Source organism: Ovis canadensis, chromosome 24 (genome assembly GCF_042477335.2).
Source record: "Ovis canadensis isolate MfBH-ARS-UI-01 breed Bighorn chromosome 24, ARS-UI_OviCan_v2, whole genome shotgun sequence".
Lineage (NCBI taxonomy): Eukaryota > Metazoa > Chordata > Mammalia > Artiodactyla > Bovidae > Ovis > Ovis canadensis.
The window spans coordinates 49,147,831-49,172,089 of NC_091268.1; the positions used below are offsets into that span (position 1 = coordinate 49,147,831).

The window sequence follows — 24,259 nt, forward strand, 5'->3', positions numbered from 1 at the left end:
TTACACCTGATGACTTTGGTTTTCTTGGAAAGTACAAGCTGAACAAGTAAGAGGGTCACAGAGCAGTGTTAGAGGCCCAGCTGCATGTGGAGGGTGTTGCGTCTTTTGACTCTGCTTAGGGTATCTTTTCCTGTACTGGAGCTTTTGAGTTTTACATAGCCAAATTGATCAACTTCTTTATAGCTTCTTGGTGTCACAGATGCTTTAAAAACCCTTCCCCTGGGGGCTTTCCTGGTGGTTTAGTGTTTTGGAATCAACACTGAGCCCAGAGGTCACAGGTCACTGAGGTCATGGGTTCCATCCCTGCTCTAGGAAGATCCCACATGCCTCAGGGCAACTATGCCACAACTACTGAGCCTGGGAGCCACAAGAGAAGCCCCTGCTCTCCAAAACTAGACCAGCAAGGGAGACCCATAAATAAGTACTGTTTAAAAAGAAACCATTCCTTCTATTTGGCAGTTTAAAACAAACAAAAACAAAATAAACAAATAAAAGCAAAGCCCTTTCGCTGATATAAACAACATCCAAGATGTCCACTGTTAGGTGGATGCTGTTGATATGTACCTTGTTGCCTGTATATTGTTACCTGGACACTGTTGATATGTAGACTGTTGTATGTATGGGGATATGCTTGGAGACTCACAGACTGCCTCAGGGAGATCATCCAGAGACTGGAAGGGGCCTGCCTGCTCTGGGAGTCAGCTGCTCGGAGTGGATGTTACGGAGGTCATGGGGCAACCAATCAGAGGGTATGAGCGAGGGCACTGACCGCAAGGACCCTGTTGGCCAAGGGGAGAGGGAGAGGACGGCTTTCAGACACAGGGCAGCTCCTGATCCCAGGAACAGAGCTCACCTGGGATCGGAGGAGACTGCACGAAGGTTTGTCATCAGCTCATAGTGTTCTAAGGTTCCAAAAAGACTACGTATCATGACAAGGGTGCACAGCTAACAGGGCTGCTACATTCTGGTTTCAGGGCCTAATTAACCTCCACTGTCAGGCCGTGTCACTTTTCACAACATCATATGAAACAGTTTACAGTATGAGCACAATTTCCTAACAAAAATTATCAATATATTAATATATATGTATGTGTATATACAGGTCTTCCCAGGTGGCATTAGTGGTAAAAGAATCCCCCTGTCAGGAGACGAGACTCAAGAGATGTGGGTTCAATCTCTGGGTCAGGAAGGAGGAGGAGGGCACGGCAGCCCACTCCAGGATTCTTGCCTGGGAATTCCACGAACAGAGGAGCCTGGAGGGCTACAGTCTACAGGGTCTCAAAGAGCTGGACACGACTGAAGTGACTGAGCACATGTGCATATATGGGCTTCCCTGCTGGCTCAGCAGTAAGGAATCTGCGTGCCAACGCAAGAGACTCAAGAAACTTGGGTTTGATCTCTGGGTAGGGAAGATCCCCTGGAGAAGGAAATGGTAACCCACCTCAGTATTCTTGCCTGGGAAATTCCATGGACAGAGGAGCCTGCAGGCTACAGTCCAAAGGATTGCAAAGAGTGACTAAACACAACAACGTGTATATATACACACATATTTATAGGCAGTGTATTTATAGGCAGGTAGTGGAAAGAAACACACTGAAATATCAATAGCAGTTATCTGAGTGGGATTTAAAAATGTTTCTCTAGATTTTCTACAATTAGCATTAGTATTATTAACAGAAAAAAGTTATTAAAAATAATTGCTAGAATAGGAAAGCATCAAAGTTATTAACATTTTTCAAAAATAGACTTTCTGGAAAAAGATATCTTGGCAACATACCCTGAGGATTTGAATAAACAAAAGATAAAGTCCTCTGCTTGACTTATGGGGTAATATTGGAAAGAACGTGAGATTTAGAAGACCTGGATTCTTGCTAGTAAGCAAAGTCTTAATTAACTCCCTAAGCTTCTTTTCCCTTATGTAAAACAAATGTGAAAACAATAAAATTTGTTTTTATTGTTGTTGTAGAGATCAAGCGAGACACTGTAAGTGAAAAAAAAAAACCTGTCAACCAGTGAAACCATGTTAGTTTAATATTATTAGTCATACCACCTTACACACTTTATTAATGCATGGGCATACCTCCAATTCAAAATTAAATTGTGACTGTAAAAATCCAAGGCCAATTCTTGAATTCTCAATCACTTTGATTTCATTAAACAGACATTAAAATCAGGGTACTGAGCCCTAATAATAGGGTATCTCGTTTCCTCTTATTCTCTTAACAAATTTTTTTTAACTGAAATGTAGTTAATTTACAATATTGTGTTAGCTTCAGGGGTACAGCAAAGTGAGTCAGATATACAGGTATATATCTATAGATTCTTTTCCGTTACAGGTTATTATAAGACATTGAGTACATTTCCCTGTGTTACACAGTAGGTCCTTCTTTATGTATTTTATACACAATAGCTTTCAACTTCATCTCCTATCCTCTCTGCCTCACTCACTCTGCTCCAGATATTCAGGCAGTCTTAACTCTGAAACGCTGGTTCCTGCTTCAGGGCCTCTGCACATACTGTTTCCTCCTCCTGAAAACCTCTTTCCCAGGATCTCTGCTTGACTGGTTCTTTTTTAGTTGGCACGTGGGATCTAGTTCCCTGACCGGGGCTCGCTTGAACCGGCCCCCTGCATTGGAAGTGCGTAATTTTAGCCACTGGACCACCAGGGAAGTCCCTTCTTTCTTGACAATGAGGCCTCCCTTTCATCCTGTCCTACCCACTTCATTCAAAAATTCATGGGGTCACAACTATATGCCAAAAAAATCTTGAAAGAGTGCAGGGGGCAATCATGACATTCATTGGCCTTTGAAGGTGTTCTATTGTCCTTAGGATAAAATATAACCTTCTCAACACAGCCTCAAGATCCTGTGCATCTATCCTGAGGCTTGATCCCCACCTTAAACCCCTTAACCCCTCCTTGCCTACCCTGCAGGCATGCCACACCATTCCTGGAATGAGCAGTGTTTTCTCCACTCCTGGAATGTCCTTGACCTTCTCTTCCAGATAATTCCTGCACTTCCTTCCAATCTTGGCCTCAGTCTCCTTTCCTGCCACCCCCAAGGCGGTTTTCCTATTATTCACCCCCTGCACCTGTTCTTCTTTATGGCCACAACACATCTGTCATCACGTGCTGAACAATCTGCCCACCCACTGGACCCATGGAAGTGGTACCTGCCTTGTCCATTCACCACAGGTGCAAACAGGGCTGGCACAATGCCTGCTCATGTCCAGCAATCAATAACTGCCTGTTAAATTATCTCTCAAGAAACTGATCTTTTCAGAAAAACTCATTTATTTCCTTGTATCCATGAAAGAGTATTAAATAAACTGATTTTTCTCTTTTGTCTGTCACTAAGCTAAAAGTTGCCAAACTCTAAACTGCTTTAATTATGATAGCTGGTATATGCATGTGTGTGCTCAGTGTGTTTGACTCCTGTGACCCCATGGATTGCAGCCCACCAGGCTCCTCTGTCCACGGGATTTTCCAGGCAAGAATACTGGAATGGGTTGCCATTTCCTCCTGCAGGGAATCTTTCAGACCCAGGGACTGAACCTGCGTCTCCGGCACTGGCAGGCAGATTCTTTACCACTGAGCCTTCTGGGAAGCCCATCTTAGAATATTTCAGTTACTTATGATTTTAGCATATTTTTAAGATTTTTAAAAATTAAATGCCTGTTAAAACTCTTTATCTAAATCAACTCTTTATCTAAAATCCTCATTTTATACATATACACACACACAAAGCCCAATAGAAAACAAACAAATCCAGTAGCCCAGAGAAAATTAATATTCCAGTTTTCAGGAGACAAGAGTTTTCATTGCTTCTACAAGCCTTTGATCTTGGGATGCTTAAGGAGGCATTGACAGATACATATAGACACACACTGGTACATTCCAGAACACACCTGCTACAAAACTCATAAACAGAAGCAAACCATTCTGACCGTGCACCCACTTCCTCCTTGCTAATATAGGAGGATTTGCTGCTAATCCATCCCCGCTCTGCCGGTCAGGCAAGGCCAAGGTACACGGGATGGGGTTTCCTATTCAAGGACTTCAGGAGTGAGGCTGCAGGATTCAAATGAACCCCAAGCAGCAAACATCCACATTCATCATCCACCTGACATTTAAGAAGGACTGGGAGGTGTCTGGAGTGGGGCTGCAAGGAGATCAAACCAGTCAATCCTAAAGGAAATCAGTCCTGAATATTCATTGGAAGGACTGATGCTGAAGCTGAAACTCCAACACTTTGGCCATCTGAGGCGAACAGCTGTCTCATTGGAAAAGACCCTGATGCTGGGAAAGACTGAAGGCAAAAGAAGAAAAGGGCAGCACAGGATGAGATGGCTAGCACTTTCTGTGATCGGAGAGTGAGACAGTCCCACCACAAAAACAGAAGGGCCTCAGCCTCACAATGAGTGTCCAAGGCCAAGAGGACCCGGGGAACTTGGAGTCCAGGCTCCAACAGGGTGCCCACCTTGCTGGGTCTGCAAGAGGGGGTGAGGGTGGGGCTCTTGGAGGAGACTCTCAAGGGGTGAACGACTTAGGAGGCAGCCAAACGCCGCCCGGATGAGAGGGAGATGCACTAGGCCACCCCTCCGGATGAGGGCACCGGGGACACAGAGCTTCACCTGTCAGGCTCCGCCCACCCGGTTCTCCCGGGCCGGGCCCTGTGCCCGCCAGCAGCTGCCGTCCCCCCTCCCTTCCCCCATCTGTGGCCTCTGGCCCTCTCTCCGGGACAGCTGCACCGCACCCGCGCACGGGAGGGGCTTCATCACAACCCTCCCAGCTCTGGCTCCTAAGAACAACCTCAAATCGCTGAAATCTCCCCAGCCGCCAGCAGCAAGACAGTGGCCCCATGGCACTTGGTGTCCTCGACTTGAGTGATGGGCAAAGGACTAGTGCTTCCAGCAGATCTGCTGACTGGAGGCTCTCTTCAAGGCCCCCTTCATCCTCTGTGAGCTCAGCTCCACTCTGTGGCTACACCCAGGACCCCTCCTCCCTCTGTTCAGAGCCTTCTGGACAGCCTGCAGACGACACAGACAGCAACAGAGCCAACACACAGAATGAAACCCTAAAGGGAAATGCAGAGCAGACTCTTTTTAAATTTTTTACAAAGGCAACACCCGCTCACTGTAGAAAACTACGTATATATGTATGTGCGTGCCCGCTTGCTAAGTCCCTTCAGTCATGTCCAACTTTTTGCGACCCCATGGGCTGTAGCCTGCCAGGCTCCTCTGTCCATGGGATTCTCCAGACAAGAATGCTGGAGTGGGTTGCCATTCCCTTCACCAGGGGATAGATACATGCATGTTTTGGAAAAACCCAAATTTTTTGGCTAACCTAATATAAATTTATCTACACATATCCAAGGGCCTCCCCGGTGGCTCAGACGGTAAAGAATCCGCTTGCAATACAGGAGACCTGAGTCTGATCTCTGGGTCGGGAAGATCCAGTGCAGAAGGGAATAGCTACCCACTCCAGTATTCTTGCCTGGAGAATTCCACAGACAGAGGAGCCTGGTGGGTCAGGACAAAGAGTCAGACAGGACTCAGAGCAACTAACACTTTCACTTCACTTTCATACATATAGGAATGAATACACTAAACACATATTTTGGCTATGCCCTGGCACTGGCGGTGGGAATGGGGCAGTCGGTCTCCTTAGAGTACAGTCAGTGACTGTCTGTATTTCCAGGAGGAGCCCAGGCCACAAACCATGAGAATAAATAGAGGGTGAAGACTGTCCACAAAATGAACACTCAGGTAACCTAGAAACGGCTGCAGGTGGAGGGATGTCAACTGAGCAGGTTGTGACAGGTGCATGCATGGAAGAGGGTCTGAAAACCTAATGGATTTTATTTGATCATGAATATGAACTCCCTGGCATTGAGAGGTTTCTTGAACTTTGCACCCTTGGTCCCTGGTGCAAAACAGGTGCTGGTAAGAGCTTGGTAATAAATTTCATGCATTCTGCATTTCCCAGCATTCTGAGTCAGATGCCCCAGCCCTAAGGAAGGCAGAAACCTTTACTTAAATCATCACACAGGTGCAGCAAGAGCCCATCCCAAGCTGTCTTCTCCACTTTCTGATCCTCCTCTGCCCTGCCAGGTGAGGAAATCCTGGGAAAACTGTCCTAGCTGAGATAGGTCCAGTGATTGTGCGACAGCTAGGGAGATGGTTCATTTAATATTCCACCACCCAGAGGGCTTCCTTGATAGCTCAGTTGGTAAAGAATCCACCTGCAATGCAGGAGACCCCAGTTTGATTCTGGGGTCGGGAAGATTTGCTGGAGAAGGGATAGGCTACCCACTCCAGTATTCTTGGGCTTCCCTTGTGGCTCAGCTGATAACAAATTTCGCCTGCAGTGTGGGAGACCTGGGTTTGATCGCTGGGTTAGGAAGATCCCCTGGAGAAGGGAAAGGCTATCCACTTCAGTATTCTGGCCTGGAGAATTCCATGGGTTGTATGGTTCATGGGGTCACAAAGAGTCGGACATCACTGAGCGACTTGCACCCAGAGGTAACCTTTTTATTTATTTCCTTCTTTTCCTTACGCTATCTTTTTATCTTTATTTTTACCAATAAATGAAATCTTTTAAAAAGAGATGGTTAGATGTGTGTATGTATGGCCGAGACCCTTTGTTATTCACCTGAAAGTATCACAACATTGTTAATTGGCTAAACCCTAATACAAAACAAAAAGTTTGTTTTTCTTTTTAAAGAGAGAGTTAGACCATATTCCAGATAAACTTTAAAAGATTTTTTAATTTGTTTATTTAGCTGCATCGGGTCTTAATTGGGGCACGCGGGGGTCTTCATTTGGTCGTGTGGTATCTTTGGTCAAGGCGCATGGACTCTCCAGCTGCGATGCCCTGGCTTCCCTGCTGAGCCTCATGTGGAATCTTAGTTCCCTGACCAGGGATCAAACCTGCGTCCCCTGCATTGTCATGGAGATTCCTAAGTACTGGATCACCAGGGACGTCCCTAGATAAACTTTTGGATGTCATTTTTCTCCTTGAAGTTGAATAATTCCACATTATTAAAAATAATACAAATATAATTTTACAAGATTGCATAATATGATAAACACCCTATGGATGTTTTGGTTCATTTCAACAACTGTTTTATTTTATGCCTACTATGTGGCAGGCATTTCCAAGCACTGGGTGCATCAGAAATTACTCATCCACCATCTGTTGAATGTTTAGGTTGTTTAAATTTTTTCATTACTTTTTTGTTTTAAAAAAAAAAAACAACTTTGTTATTTATTTTTTGATTGCCCTGGGTCTTCATTGCGGTGCACAGGCTTAGTTGCTCTGAGGCATGTGGAATCTTAGTTTCCTAACTCGGGATCAAACCCACGTCCCCAGCTTTGGAAGGTAGATCTTCAACCACTGGATTACCAGGGAAGACCTTACAATTTTCCATTATTAAACTGGCTTCCCTGGTGGCTCAGATGGCAAAGAATCTGCCTGCCAATGCAGGAGACCTGGTTCGATCCCTGGGGTCAGGAAGATCCCCTGGCGAAGGAAATGGTAACCCACTCCAGTATTCTTGCCTGGAGAATTCCATGGACAGAGGAGCCTGGCGGGCTATAGTCCATGGGGTGCCAAAGAGTCAGACACGACTGAGTAACTAACACACAAACATGATAAACATCTTTGTATGTAAGAGGTTTTTATGTTTCAAGTTGTTTTCTTAGGGTAGATTCTTAGAGGTTGAATTACTGGGTCAAAAGGAGTAATATTTTTAAGATTCTTGACACACTGTGCCAAACTGTTTACCAAAAAGGCAGATCAATTTGTACTTTCTTTATCAGAAGAGTATCTATTTTGCATATCCTGCCATTATTTAATGTCTCTAGGAAAAAATGTATCAATCTTATTAGATTAATTTGCATCTTTTACTTTCTTATTTTTCTTGTGTTTTTGAATTTTTTTCTGCCTTTGAGTCATCTATTCATGACCAGTTACCTACTGGTGTCTGTGTCTTTCTTAGAGGTCTGTATAAGTTGTTTATATACTAAGACATTTACTCTGAACTCCAGCAGCAGTTTGACTTACTGCAGTTCCAAATTTAGGGATTTTTGTTGTTGTGTTGTTGTTTTTTAAATTAATATTTTGCTTGTTAATAAAAAATGGAAAAAATACTCTATCATTGTAAAACATATTATCTTAAATTTATTCTTTTACTGATTTCAATTTTTTAACAAAGATCATCAAAATCACACATGAATATAGTTTTAAAGTCAGCTGGTAACACTATCAAGAAAGTGAAAAGACAACCAAGAAAGGGAGAAAATATTTGCAAATCATATATCTGATCAGAGTCTAGTATCTAGAATATAAATAGGGGCTTCCCTGGTGGCTCAGTGGTAAAGAATCCACCTGCCAATGCAGGAAACCTGGGTTGAGAAGATCCCCTGGAAAAGGAAATAGTAACCCACTCTGGTATTCTTGCCTGGACAATCCCATGGGCAGAGGAGCCTGGCAGGCTATAGTCCATGAGGTCGCAAAAGAGCCAGACACAAACTAGCGACTAAAACAACAACAAATCCAGAATATGCAAAGCACACTTACAACTCAGCAACAAAAACAATCTAGTTTAAAAATAGGTAAAGAACACAAAGGAACATTTATCTAAAGAAAGTACACAAGTGGCTAAAAAGCACTTGAAAGGATACTCAGCATCATTAGTCGTTAGGGAAATGCAAATCAAAATCATGAGATACTACTTCACGCCCACTAGGATGTCAACTGAATAAAAAAAAAAAAGCAAAACAGAAAATAACAGGTGTTGGCAAGGATGTGGAGAAACTGGAACCCTCTTACATTGCTGGTAGGAAATGTAAAACAGTGTAATTTCACCGGAAGGGTCTGAAAATTCCTCAAAAATATAAACACAGAATGACCACATGACCCAGCAATTCCACTCCTAGGTATATACCCAAAGAATTGAAAATAGGTATTCAAACAAATACTGGAACAATGAATGTTCATAGCATCGCTATTCACAACAGCCCCAAAGTGGAAATAACCCAATGTCCTTCAGTTAAATGAATGGATAAACAAACAAAGCTGGTATTATTCTCAGGACAGAATGTTATTCAGCCATAAAAAGACATGAAATACTGAGACATGTCACAACAAGGGTGAACCTCAGAAACATCATGCTAAGTGAAAGAAGCCACCACAAAAGGTCACATATTGTGTGATTCCACTGAAATCGAACTTCCAGAATGGGTAGAGATAGAAAGTGCATTAGTGGTTGCCAGGAGCTGGGGGGTGGCAGGGGAAGGAAAGGAGACAGAGAGGTGGGAAAGGGCTGCTTTAAAAAAAAAAAAGAAATGTCTGTGCCGGGTCTTAGTTGAGGCACGCGGGATCCTTAGCCGAGGGATGTGAGTTCTGGTTCCCTGACCCGGGCACCCTCCATTGGTAGAGTGGAGTCTTAACCATTGGACCATCAGGGAACTCCCAGGGAGGGGCGGCTTCGTGGGTACGTGGTTTCCTTTGCAGGGGCCAATGAAAATGCCTTAGAACTGAGCAGGGGCAGAGGCTGCACAGCTCTGAATGTATAAATGCCATTGAATTGGATGCTTTCAAATGGTTAATGGTTCACTTTGTGCCGTGTGAATTTTACACCACCACCACCAACACCAAGCAGTAAGGACAGCTTCTAATCATCAGTGAGCTGTCATCCGTCCCACCCTCCCAACTCAACTTCCCACTTTTGATCTCCATTCCCTTCTCCTAATGAATTCAAGATGTCCGATTGATACAATGACCCTGTTATTTCATTTGCTAATTTCATTTTATTTTCAATGTTTATTTGTCTGCAGCTCTCTAGTTATGGCTGGTGGACTCTGGAGCACCTGGGCTTTAGTTGCTCCGTGGCATGTGGAATCTTCACAGACCAGGGATTGATCCCGTGTCCCCTGCCTTGGCAGGCAGATTCTTAACCACTGGACCACCAGGGAAGTCTAGTTTTTTTCCTCAATATTTATTTATATGGCCGTGCTGGTTGCAGTCCACAGGAGCTTTAGCTGCAGAATGTGGCATCTAGTTCCCAGACCAGTGGTTGAATCTGGGTCCCTTGAGTTGGGAGTGTGGAGTCGTAGCCCCTGGACCAGCAAGGAAGCCCCTAAATATATTTATATTGACACTTCTGGATTGATTCTCCATGACTCTCATCTATTTTCTGTGCTTTTCAACTCTTTGTCCTATTTTGCTACTTTGTGAGAGATTTCTTCTCCTTTATCTCCTCTACCTTCTAACGAAATTTGAGTTCACGGCCCTCTTGAACTCTATGGGAATACTACTTAGAAGTCTGCAGATTTCCTCCGAGCTGGCGTTGTCTTTTTGTAAGTTGCTCTTTCTTGACTGTTCTTTTGTTTGTGCTGGGACTTGCCTTTCCTTACCTTTGGCTAAACCTTGATTGGCTGTTGTATTAGCTGTGAGGTTCTAAAACGTTAGTTGAAAGGTCCATGTGGAAGTGCCAGGGGGTGGAATGTATCAACTGGCAAATTTTGTTTTAGAACAGGTGGACAGGGACCCAGGCTACCTCTGGGCATCCCTGAAATCAGGTTATTGAGGGTTTTGTTTTAAAGACTTGAATTTCTCCAGAGAAGCATCTTTCGATCCCCCGCCCGGGAGGTGGATGCACTTGACTCATCGGGATGGAGCAATGCTTCCAGGATAATCCCTTGTTCTTAGCACCTTCTGCCATGTGGAGGTTTTCTGTTTTTTGTTTGTTGTTGTTGTTCTTTTTGTTTTCAGCTGTGCAGCAGGCTTGCAGGAGCTTTGTTCCCCGACCAGGAACTGAACCTGTGCTCCCTGCAGTGGAAGTGCCGAGTCCTAACCCATAGACCACCAGGGAATCCCAGCACAGCATTTCTGAATGAGGATATCCCTTGGGTCAGTTTCTCCCACCTGGTCCACTGCTGCAGGATAAATGCCTGCCTACTGGAATGCAGTGTTGGAGGGGGAGTGTCAGTTCTTACAGACAGACATCTTCTGACTTCAGTCCTGCCTCCCCCCAGCCCCCATCCCCACCATGATGCTTCCAAGTTCAAGTGCACTGGCACGAAGCAGAACCCACTTGCACTCCTCTTGTTACCGTCTCTCCAATTCTTCGTAAACTGTTATGTATCTCATTGCCTAGTGATCCCTTTCTCATCCTTTGTTTTGGTGGGCCTTTATCATTCTTGTTTTCACTAGTATTGTAGTAAGTCTTGAGAGATGAAGGCCACTCCACTACTTTAGCTGAAGTTCCCTGTTGTGCCCTGATGCACAAAGCCAGTGATAAAATGACGGCCCCTCAAAGAGCTGTGTTGAGGTCTTAAACCCCAGTACCTCAGAATGGGACCTTGTATGGAAAAAGGGTTGTTGCTCAGTCGAGATGAGATCACACTGGTTAAGGGCGGGTCCTTAATCCAAGATGACTAGTGTCCTTATAAGAAGAGAGAGACACAGAGGCCCACAAGGAGACAGAGGTGGGAGCAATCTGCCTACAAACCACAGAATAACACGGAGTGCGAACACCATAAACTAACAGGAGGCAAGGAAGGACTTCTTCCCGTAGGTTTCAAAGGGAGCGTGGCCTTGCCAACAGCTTGATTTGGGACTTCTGGCCTCCAGAACAGTGGGAAAAAAGATTTCTGTTGTTTTAAGCCGCCTGGTACATGGCACTTTGTAACAGCCAACCTGGAAAACTAAAACAGAACCCTCAACTTCTTGTGATCCTATAAATTCACATTGTTTTCATTGTGACTTTTGTAAAAAAGCAACTTTTTATTTTGTATTGGAATACAGCCGGCTAACGATGTTGTGACAATTTCAGGTGAACAGAGAAGGGATTCAGCCAGACATACACATGTATCCATTCTCCCCTAGACTCCGCTCCCATCCTCACTGGGATATTTTTGATGGCTTTGAAACTTCAAGTGCCTCTACTCCAGACTTCCTTCGACCTTCTCCAAGTGTTTTTCTAAAGGTTTGATTTTCTTCCCCCTCAAATTTAACCATTTTATCTGTCTGGAATTTATACAGGCCTGCAGCTTGAGGTGAGAACTGAAAACATCCTCTTCTCCCCAACAGCTAACCAAATGAGCCCCACCTAATTTATCAAGTAATCTTTCCATTCCTATTGATGTGTGAGGTCACCTTTGACATATAATTAATTTACATGTGTATAAAGTATGTTTCTGGACTATTTACCCTATTTATTTATTCTACTGATCTATACTTCCTTTGCTTAAAAAAATATTTATTTGGCTGCACTGGGTCTTAGCTGTGGCACGCAGGACCCTTCTTCATTGTAGTATGCGGGTTCTTTAGTTGTAGTATGTGGGATCTAGTTCCCTGATCAGGGACAGAACCCAGGGCCCGAGCCTTGGGAGCAGAGAGTCTTATCCACTGGACCACCAAGGAAGTCCCAATCTACTTATTCTTAAATGAGGAAGTCACTGTTTTAATCATTTAAATGGGTTTTGGTATTTCATAAGGAAAGTTTCTCCCCACCACAATCTTTTTCAAAATTTTAACATTCTTCTCGTTTATACTTCCTGATAAATTTTTGAAAAACTTAGGTTCCAAAATAAATTCTACTGTGGTTTTGCTTACAAACACATGCTTAGTCGCTCAGTCAACAAGGCCGAGTCAACTTTGCTACCCTTTGGACTGTAGCCTGCCAGGCTCTTCTGTCTATGGGATTTCCCAGGCAAGAATGCTGGAGTGGGTTGCCATTTCCTCCTTCAGAGGATCTTTCTGACCCAGGGATTGAACCTGCATCTCTTGCATTGGCTGGTGGATTCTTTACCACTGAGCCCCCAGGGAAGCCCTTTGGTTACAAATAGGACAAATATAAATTATACTAGGAAGAGCTGACATCTCTACAAAGTCCATCGTTTCCATCTAGAAACAAAGTACGTCTCTCCATTAACTCATCTGCTTTCTATCTCTCAGTAAAGTCTTATAATTTTCAACAGGACCCCTCTATCTCAAATACCACCCCCCAAGTCACTCCATATTCCTTTACCTTACCCTGTGTGTGTCGTTCCATCACTTTAAGAAGAATAAGAAAAGCAGCTGATATTTGGGGGGGTTCACTCGATGCCAGGCATTATTCTAAGTCCTTTTATAAGCATCATCTCACTAAATTCTTGCATCAGTTTGAGTTGGTACCTATCATTTCCATTTACACATGGGGAAAAAAAAAAGGTGTGGCATAGACAATGAGGTCATAGGTCATAGAGACAGAACCAGGTTCAAATCCAAGCAGTTTTATTCTAGATTTAATTGTCTTATCTCAAATCAGCATTTGTATTGATATTGAACGAAAGAACAAGGAAACCTTTTATCTGCTGGCATATAAAGACTGCCAAGACGGTTGGTTAAGTGAACAAGATTCTTTAAAAATATATACATATATTTATTTATTTGGCTGCATCGGATCTCAGTTGCAGCATGTTAGATCTTTTTAGTTGGGGCATGCAGGGTCCTTTTCTTGCATCATGCAAACTCGTGGGCTTCCCTGGTGGCTCAGTTGGTAAAGAATCCATCTGCAATGCAAGAGACCCTGGTTTGATTCCTGGGTCTGGAAGATTCCCCTGGAGAAGGGACAGGCTACCCATTTGAGTATTCTTGGGCTTCCCTGGTGGCTTGGATGGTAAAGAATCTGCTTGCAGTATGGGAGAACTGGGTTCGATCCCTGGGTTGGGAAGAGCCCCTGGAGGGCTACAGTCCATGGGGTCGCAAAGAGTCAGACATGACTGAGCGACTTTAACTTAACTAATACAAACTCTTAGCTGCGGCATGTGGGGTCTTGTTTGCTGACCAGGGGTTGAACCGAGGGTCCCTGCACTGGGAACCTGGAGTCTTAGCCACTGGACCACCAGAGAAGTTCCTGAAAAGGCAAGATTCTGAACTATCCTTTGTATTAATAGTGGGGATGAGGGTAATATTCCACTGTATGTATATTTGCTTATATATAAAAATAAAATATTTCAATGGACACAGAAAGGAATCAGTGAGTGGGTCTCTCGCTTCGAGTTGAGCAGGGACTCGACAATAGGGGGACAGGAACAGGAAGGAGCCTTTTTGCTTCTTTTTTAACCAAGTAAGTATATTCTCTCTTCAAAAATTAAGTAAAATTTTAAATTTAAAATAAAATACACAGCAGACACTCAGTCAACGTAAGTGAAGGAGTAGAGATTTCACAGAATCTCTTATTGAAAAACACTGACTTGGTCAGGTCTTTGCAGCATTCGGGATGCCTAGTTAGGGCATGTGGGATCAGCTCCCTGACCAGGGATGGAGCATGGGCCCCCACACTGGGAGCATGGAAGCCCCTCACAGATTCTTACAGGGGCATTTTATGGTCTTGCTACTGCACTGACTAGGATCTGTTCTATGGTATAGTTTCAAGCTGGCTGCTGATATATAGGCCAATATATTGTTGATTTTTATAATCTCACTCCCAACACTTATATTCCTTATATGGAGACTCTTTTCCATTGATTCTTCTGGGTTTTCAGTGACCAGGGCAGGGCAGGGGTCTAGGCTCATTCCATAAATGTGTTCAGACAGGCCAGTGATGAAAATGAGGAATGGTAAGGATGGCAGTGAAGGAAAGAGTGTATTCTCTGTGTAAAGACACTGAGTTCCATTGGGGGGAAAAAAAAAATCACTGTGCAGGGGAGGGAGGTGGGAAGGGGGTTCATGTTTGGGAACGCATGTAAGAATTAAAGATTTTAAAATTAAAAAAAAAAAAATCACTGTGCAGGCCAAATAAAACAAGCCCACAAAGGAATCCAGCCCTTGGGCCGCCAGTCTGCAGCCTCTGCCTGCAGTAGTCCCTGTTCACGCATGCTTCCTCCGCCCTCTTCCCCTCAGCTACCCCACCTTTGGAGTGTTCCAAAGCCTTCCTCCAGGCCCACCTGCCCCCGAGGGCTCCCCGCTCCTCCAGTCTGCTCAGGGCTTCCTGCTCTTCTCCAGCTGTCAGGTTTTGAGCCATGCTGGGCTCTTTAATAAGCAACTTCAGACAGTTAATCCTGCTCACTGGGCTCTTCCCACCCTTCCTAGCATCCTCTGCTTCCGTGGCTAGCAGACTGCGGTGACCGGTCAGCTCCCCTGTTGTTCTTCCTGGGGTCTAGGAGCAACTTGAACTCAGCAATCAAGTCTGATTCATGCCTGACTCCTGGCGCCTGGCACTGCAGGCGCTTAGGAAACCTTATCTGCTGAGTGATGAAGGCTGCCGGGCAGATCTTCTTGGCAGGCATTGCAACTAACCCACGCAGTCAAAGCTCTGATGGAACTCTGGAGAACCAGCCAAAGAGAACAGGGCCCCTGTCCCTCCAGGGACCGGGCAGAGCCTCCACAAGGGCAGAATCTGGTTTTTACACCTGTCATATAGAAAGTGAAAGTGAAGTGAAGTCGCTCAGTCGTGTCCGACCCTCAGTGACACCGTGGACTGCAGCCTTCCAGGCTCCTCCGTCCATGGGATTTTCCAGGCAAGAGTACTGCAGTGCGGTGCCATTGCCTTCTCCGTGTCACATACAGCAAGCCCTCAAAAAGAAATTTATTGGCTGACAGACATGATACTTACCACCTATACACCCACAGCAGAGACAAAAAATGATGTATGAAGGACACCAATAAGAAGAGGGTGAGAAAAGTCTCACAGGGCTTCATGACCCTGGAGCACCCACGTGGCGCTTCACTGAAACATGCAAAGTTTTACCCCTAAATGAGAATGACTGCCATCGACCCTCCCAGAGCTGTGTCAATATTTACATGTTGTTCTTGTACATTTTATTTACGCTAACTGGTACAATGTCTTCACTTTATAGAGATGTAACTCGCCCAAGATCATACAGGGAGTGTGACTTGCAGCCAAAACTGGGACACTGATTTTTTTTTTTTTGGCCACGTCAGGCTTGTGGGATCTTAGCTCTCCGACCAGAGATCCAACCCATGCTCCCTGCAGTGGAAGCATGAAATCTAAACCACTGGACCAGCAGGGAAGTCCCTGGCACACTGATCTTTCTGTTTTTGTTTTCTGTTTTAACATTTATTCATTTATTTATCTGGCTGCTCTGGGTCTTAGTTGCAACAGGCAGGGTCTTCGATCCTCGTTGCAGCATGCGGGGTCTTTAGTTGTGGCATGTGAATTCTTAGCTGCAACACGGGATCTAGTTGCCTGACCCGGGATCAAACCCAAGCCCCTTCAGTGGAAGCAAAGAGTCTTAACCACTGGGCAACCTGGGAAGTCCCTGGGACATCGATCTTTGATTCTACCTCCAGCGTTCCTTTCTGGGAAATTCTAGGCGGGAACTCTGAAGAGAATTCCGAAGAGGAACCTGAGGCCTTAGCTCCCTGACCAAGGATTGAACCTGCACCTCCCGTGCTGGAGGGTGAAGTCTTAACCACTGGACCACCAGGGAAGTCCCAAGCAAGTGAATTTTAAGAAGAACTAAACAGAAATTCTAGAAATCAGGGTATGTTTAAACACAACTAAAGAGAGAGTTAGTGAATGGGAAGATGAAACTGAGAAAATCACCTGGAGTGAAAACACAGAAAAAGAGACAGGAAATATACATGAGAGATGAAATAAAATGGCAAGCAGAACAATAAGCTCCACAATGCATTTAATAAGAGTTGCAAAAGGGAGAATAAAGGAAAAAAGTCAGAGGCAAAAATCTCCGAGAGATAATGGCTAAGACTTCCAGAATTAGAGTAAAAGCTAACACAAGCCCCAAGAACAATAAGCTAAAACACCAGTGTACAGAGTGTACCACATTAAAAAGAAAGAATCTTGAAAGCTGTCAGAGAGAAAAGGGAGATTATACAAGGGATTGACAATTAGGGTAACTGTCTGAAGACAACAGACTAGCAGCTTCAGAGCGTTGAAGAAAAATAACTAACCTAATCCTGTTCCATCTGTTATTCCACTTCCATCTTGTATCCCAGCAGCTCAGGTAGCAGAAGGAGGAACGATCAGGCTCCTGGCTTTGGGAATGTCTCTGCAGGGCACCCACAGGTATCTGGCACCACACCCCTGCCCCACTGTGTCCACAGTCACCGCTTGCGGCCAAGATAACAAGAACAAAGGCCAATTCTGCCAAATGGGCACTAAGGAGAAACACCCAAAATACCAGCAAATAGTCACCTAAGCTGGCTTTGGAAAAAAATGGAATCTTAGGCAAAAAAAAAAAAAAAAGGCTATAGGAAAGGATAAATCTTCTGGCTAGAAAAGTCTCAACAAAAGAGGAAAAGGAAGCAAAAGAAAATGGGCAGAGGAGGATCATCAAGGAGAGACTAAAGGAAACTTAACAGCAGAGCCAGAATCTAAAAATGAAGATATTTCAGGCTCCAAAGTGGTGGGAAACAAGGCGGTCTTAGACCAGTCTTAGTGATAGTTCTTACAAACCTTTCTCCTGCAACTCCAAGAAGCAAGTTGTGTAACTATTGTAGAAATGGCAAGTTTTCTGGAATTCGAGAAACATAGTTTTAAGAAGCTTGGAATCCCACCATATCCCTCGTTTGAATACATCTTTCTTTCATATTTATTTATTTGGTTGTACTGGGCCTTAGCTGCAGCATGCATTTTTGATCTTCATTGCAGCTGGATCTTTTTAGTTGCAGTATGCAAACTCTTAGTAGTTGTGGCATGTGGGATCTAGTTTCCTGACCAGAGATCAATTCCAGGCCCCCTGCACTGGCAGCACAGAGTCTTAGCCACTGGACCACTGAGAGAGTCCTAAATACATCTGTAAATACAAAGGTGCAATCGCCTTTTTAAGAGGTAAAATTTGTATGCTGGTTAATCTCAGCAAGACCAGAAATTAGTGGAATGTTGGGAGGTTTGTTAGATGTAAACTTAACATTCCACAGACTGTGAAGGGCATTATTCAAATCCCCTGAAATACACATAGCCCAAATGACAGTCATTTAAATGATCCATTTTTCATAATTGTGTTTTTCCCTACTATATCACCTCTGTGTCTTCTATACGGTCTTCTTGTCTCCTTATCAGAACTGCACACTCTCTGTGGCAATATCATGCAGGAGAAGGTCTGGAATTTCCCCAACCCTGTTAATGTGCTGTGGATAGAATGTGTAAGACATCATATCCTGTGTTATCAGGACATTCCTCACAAAAGGCTTACAAGTTAGCAATATTTGAAGATTCTGAGCTCTGGTGTCCTCTACTTATGAATAAAGAGTTTCTAAATTTTAATCTGGAACAGAGGCTGAGTAATTCTTTGGCAGTTTGGTGGCTCCACTGTGTAGGCTTTTTAACACTAGCCTAGGAACTGATGTTTGTGTACCGACCACCAAACAGGTACATATTGATAAAATCTCGGTTATAACAGGATGGGGTGGAAAGGATGGTGAAATACAGGCATCTTCACACATATAAAGACTATGACAGCCCACTGCACAGAGCTTCTTACAGAAAGAGGTGTAAGTTCAGAAGAACTTCCCAGAATAGTTCTGTTTATATAGTCCAAAAGGAACATTTGCAAAACCAAACCAAACAAAAAAACAAAGCATCACCGCTGAAGCTTTATACTCTTGATATTATCCTGACCACCCGATGAGTCCAAGGTGGAAGCCAGAGAAAGAAGAGGTGGGATGCAGTTAGCCCCCACGGAAGCCCCACGCCCATGCCATCGGGGACCTGACCAGTGTGAGTGGAATTTCAGTTCAGACCTTTCTCTGAGGCAGGAAACGTTCTCTGAACTCTGCTTTTCACCAAGATCCCAGGGCCCCATCCCACTCCTTCCACTTCTGTCCCCTGCTGGTCAACCAGCACTCGGGTGGGCTCACCACTTAGGCTCCCTGCAGTCCCGGGGGGGGGTGGAGTTGGGGCGGGCAGAGCATCTCTCACACCTCCCTGTGCACTGCCCGCTCCCTGCCCCTGGCCGTGGCAGGGAGGTCACACTTGTCCGAGGTAATTTACCAGGGCAGGAGGTACTTTTAAATGGAAATGAGAAGGAATTATCAAGAAATGACTGGCTGGCCACAGAAGTCTAAACCCTAAGCCCTAAGCTGGCGATTCCATAATTAAGACACTGACACCACCCAGGGCACTCGGCTCCCTGCGGACTCACAGAAAATCTGGTATAACTTCACTTTTCTATCAAGAAAAAATAAGTTATTTTCTCCTTCTTCTTTGTTCAGACATAACATCACCAACACAGCTCTTTAAATATCTATGCCAGGAGGCTATATTTAGTGACTGTTTGGCCCTTAAAATGAGCCTGATTTCCTGTGGCAAAAAGTTCTCAGCAACAAGGAGAGGGGCCTGGAGAATTCCAAAGCACTGACTGACGAACAGTGTCAGAGCTGGAGATGTTCAAACAGGGTAAGAAAGAAGTTGACTGCTTTTTCTGGAGAGGTGACTGGCATCCAAGAGAGAGGGAGAAAAAGCCTAATAAAAGGGTGCTTGGTCTGAACACTCCCAGAGTCATCCCAGAGGACAGCCTGACACCAGACAAGCATTTGGGCCAATAATCATATATAGTAAATACTGTCCTCTTTTAGAGGGGCAGGAGGGAGATCTGTTTACTCACTCATTCACTCATCCATTTCACTCGTTCACTGGTTCACTCATTCACTTACTCACTTGTTCATTCACTTGCTCACCCACCAATTTGTGCATTTCCCTATAGGCAAACCCTATGGTTTGCAAAAGCTCTAAGTCATGGGCCAACAAGACATACAAACCACAAGACTCAGAAGGGCATCCCTAGAGAGGGTCCTTGGAGGGACACAAAGCAACTGCTGTGGGGGACCTGCAGGGTGATGGGCACTTCCGTGGGGGCCAATCGAGAAGGTTTCACAGGAGGGGAAGCTACCACGGGCACTGGCTACTGCTCTGAGCCCTCTCATTCAAATCCCTCACTGAGCCCAGATGTCAGTACATTATCCCATGGACTGGGAGCTTTCCCAAGCCTCGCCCCCTTCCCATGATAAGTAACCAAGCTGGAACTGGAGCTAAGCTTGTCTGACTGCAGCAGGTAGAGGCTGGGAGCAGTGTGTCTGCGAAACCACAGACAAGGTCCTCCACGGCCATTTCTCCCTCTGAGACCTCGGCCAGGCCGGGGGCGGGGGGAGCTCAGAGCAGGTCTTCTTTGGAGAAGGCACCCCACCCTGCTGCCTCCCCTGATGCAGCCCAGACTCTCCACGCTTTCCCTCCTTAAACCCCACTGTCCCATCCCTACGTCTGTGGGGTCTCCAGGGTCCCCATGATGACCCAAGGGAGCAGTGGAATGTACATTTACTCAGCCCTGACTAACGTTTGCCAAGCAACATGCCATTCTTTTTTTTTTTTTTTAACATTTTAGTTTGAGATAATTTTAGACTTTCAGAAGAATTGCAAAAATAGTACAGAGTTCCCGTACATCTTTGCCTGGCTTCCCCTTATATTAACTAACATCTTATATAACCCTAGGAAAAAATCATCAAAATGAAGAGATTAACTTTGCTACAATGGGCCCTGTGCTCAGTCGTGTCTGACTCTTTGCGACCCCTTGGACTATAGACCGCTAGGCTCCTCTGTCCATGGGATTTCCCAGGCAAGAATACTGGAGTGGGTTGCCATTTCCTCCTCCAGGGGATCTTCCTGACCCAGGGATCAAAACCTGTGTCTCCTGCACTGCAGGCTGATTCTTTACCTGCTGAGCCATCAGGGACTAAGCCCAAAGTTTCGGGAACATTCCAGACCACCAGTGAACCTAGGTAAGTCTCAGAACAGGGCAGGCCCACCCTGAAGGAAGCCCTGCATTTATTCCTGCCTGTGCTTCCTGACTTTCAGTCAGCTCCCTCGAGTGCAGACACCATCAGGATCCTATAGTAACTCTGGGATTTCCCACCTGGGTTTTTTTTTTTTTTTTTTTTAATAGCACAGCACTTACTTGATCAAAAACAAACAAAAAAAATTTTAAGTTAAGTAACTTACACCTATGATCTTCAAACCTGGAACTGCACCAGAGAACTCCATGGCCCGGCAGGAAAGAATGTTTTGAACAGGCTGCTGAATTGTTTTTCCAGGAGAAAATGTCTGTGAATAAGTGCCAAGTGGAAATCCAAAGTTTTCTCTATGGCCACAGAAAGCACGGATGAAATAACAAGTGTCCCTGTAGGTTTAAAAGGGTGGCCTGTTTGGGTTCCACTGGGCTTCTTGCTGTAGGGCACGAGTTACCTGTTATTAATACCATCTTGGATTAGCTTTTATCGCTGCCATAAAAAAATTATCACAAACTGAGCAGCTAAAAACCACACCCGTTTATCATCTCACAGTTCTGTAGGTCAGAAGGCCAGTAAGATCTCACTGGGCTAAAAATCAAGGCGTCAGCAGGGCTACATTCCTTACAGGGAGCTCTGGGGAAATTTTGCTTTGAAGGTTATTCCAGTAGTTGGTAGGATCCAATTCCTTGCTGTTTAAGACCTGAGGTCCCCGTGTCCTTGCTGTGTCAGCCAGGGGCCACTCTGAGCTCCTAGAGGGTCCCTTGGGCCCTTGCACGTGGGCCCCTCCCACTCAAAGCCAGCAGGGGCAAGTAGAATCCTTCTCCCATTTGGAATTCCTCTGGCTTTCCCTTCTGCCATGTCTCCCTTCCACTTGGCAGTCAGAGAAGATTCTCTGCTTTTAAGGGCATGTGATCAGACTGGTCCACTTGGACACTCCAGGCTCCTCTGTTTTTTTTTTTCGGCCATGCCATGCAGTATGTTGGATCTTAGTTCCCTGACTAGGGATTGAACCCTTCCCCCCTACATTAGAAAAAGGGAGTCTTGACCACTGAACAGCTAGGAAAGTCGCTTCTCTCCATATCTTGAGGTCCTTAATTACATCTGCAGGGTCCCTTTTTGCCATATAACAGAAGACATGGCTATGTTGATGGTGGGGGGCATTCTCTACCTGCTACATCATATTTCTGAGATGCAGAAGGAACGCCAATCAGCCCGCCAGTAGAACATAAACCAGGAATCCTGGCTCCTAGTTCCCATCCAGGCGTGTACTGTGGCTGCACACAGAACGACCTCTGTCCCTCCCACTGAAGTCTCCACTCCTAAAACACGCTCACAGTTATCCTACCAGTGTTGCCAAAACTTTCATTTTAGGTCAACATGACACAGATCAAATGCATTCACTAGGTGGGGAGCACCTGCCCTGGGTGAGAATTGGGCCCCTTCCCTCTTCTGTTGCAGCAACAATCAAACACAACCAGGTCCTTAAGATGCATCATTAGTTCACTCAATAAACATCTCCCAAGGTCCTTCTGGGTGCTGAATCCTGTGCATGGGGTGCAGAGGCCTACAGAGCAGGCTAAGCTATAGGGGAGCTCACGGTCCAATGTGGGACAGACACCCAAACAAACATGTTAACACAGAACAGACAGAAGTGTATATGTGCTAAGTCGCTTCAGTTGTGTCCGACTCTTGGTGACCCTATGGATTGTAGCCCACCAGGCTCCTCTGTCCGAGGGATTCTCCAGGCAATAATCCTGGAGTGGGTTGCCATGCTCTCCTCCAAGGGATCTTCCCAACCCAGGGACTGAACTTGCATCTCTTGTATTGCCTGCATTGGCAGGTGGGTATTTACCACTACTGCCACCTGGGAAGCCCAACAGACAGAAATACCATTCACTAAATCTGCCTGGAGAAGGGAGAGGGGACTTTCCACAGGAGTGGCCATGAAGGTGGGACTCACCAGATGGAAAGAGTTTGGCAGGTGGATAAAATGGGAGAGGCGTTCTGGGCAGAAGAGAAGGCTGCCGCCTGGAAAAACCAGGAGTGGAGAAGCCGTGGGTCATGCTGGGAGCACTCTAAGGTGCTTGGTGGCGCTGGGCTACAGGAAGTGTGGGCGGCGGTGGTTGGACATTAAGGCTGGCAAAGCCTGGCTCTGTGTCATGCCAACGAGCTTGGGTTTCAGCTTAGAGTTATGCATAACAGAGGTTTTTAAAATCTGGAGTGATATAAACACTTGGACCTCTTAAAACCAAACTCAGGCAGCTAAGGCAAGGGCAGAACTTATGAGGGTTGAGACTGGAGGTCAGGAGGGCCAGGTGGGCCGTGCAATAAATAGCTAAGTCTTGAGATGAAGGCCTGAACTCAGGCAGAGGCGGTGGCGGAGAAGTCGGGGTGATGTGAGATGCAGTCAAGGAGACAAGAACAGCAGGACTCGATGACTAGCTGTAGAGGTCCAGGCAGAAGAGAGGGGTCTCTTAGAATGAGTGGGACAATTCCAAGTGGAACGGCCTGGGACAGTTTGTAAACTGAGGTTCCCTGAAACTGAGAACAAAAAAGAATGAGCAGGTCTGTGGCAGGAGGTGGAGTCCAGGTTTAGATGGACTGGGTTCTCCTTCCCTTCCTTCCTTCTTTCTGTTTTCATTGCTTGTGTTGGATTTTTCTGAGCAGTAACAGGGCCTCGGCTGCACAGGGAGGTCCCATCCTGGAATAAGGGTCTCAAGGGAAGCAGGAGATGGCAAGTCACTTCCAAGCATGAGTCAGGGAGATGACAATCAATAGGAAGTCCCCAAGGACCACCCACAGTTACATCAAAGGGACGGGGTTTCCAGGGTCCCTCTGGGTGGCTCCAATTATGCTCACGTGATCCCAGATTCAGGGACTGTAAATCAGGGTTCACAGTTCAGAACTGGGACCAAAAATGGCTGATGCTCACTCAGTCCTTCACCAAAAAGATTTTATCCTTCATTCCACAAACCTGTACAGAGAGTTGCTCAGGGCCAGACGCTGCACCAGGAACTTAGCTGACAAAGAAAAGGCACTCAACGTATATTTTTTTTTGAAACTTCCCAGATGGCTCAAGTGGTAAAGAACCTGCCGCCAATGCAGGAGACCCAAAAGATGTGGGTTCAATCCCTGGGTCAGGAAGATCCCCTGGAGTAAGAAACGGCAACCCACTCCAGTATTCTTGCCTGGAGAATCCCAGGGACAGAGGAGCCTGGTGGGCTACAGTCCATGCAGTCGCAAAGGGTTGAACATGATTGAGCAGCTGAGCACACATATGCCAACCCTGGAGAGGGAGAGCCCTGGGCTCACCTGTGACTCCAGGGGAAGCTGATCTTGCTCAGAGAGGAAACCACAGCACTCACGCCTGTGTATCTTTCTGATGGATTATAGGAAATGAGAGGGAAGAATATAGCATCAGTTAAGCCAGATCCAAGGAACACCAGAGAAGGTATATGCATCCAGGCCAGTATGGGAGAGGGGACACGTGGCAGCCTAACACAG

At 45.5% G+C, this 24,259-nt stretch overlaps 1 protein-coding gene across 2 annotated transcripts in view; it reads right to left on the minus strand.

The window, feature by feature from the left end:
- Window positions 1–24,259, minus strand: part of HIP1 (huntingtin interacting protein 1) — a 133,846-nt gene that overhangs the window by 98,761 nt on the left and 10,826 nt on the right. The gene's annotated exons all lie outside the window — the stretch shown is intronic.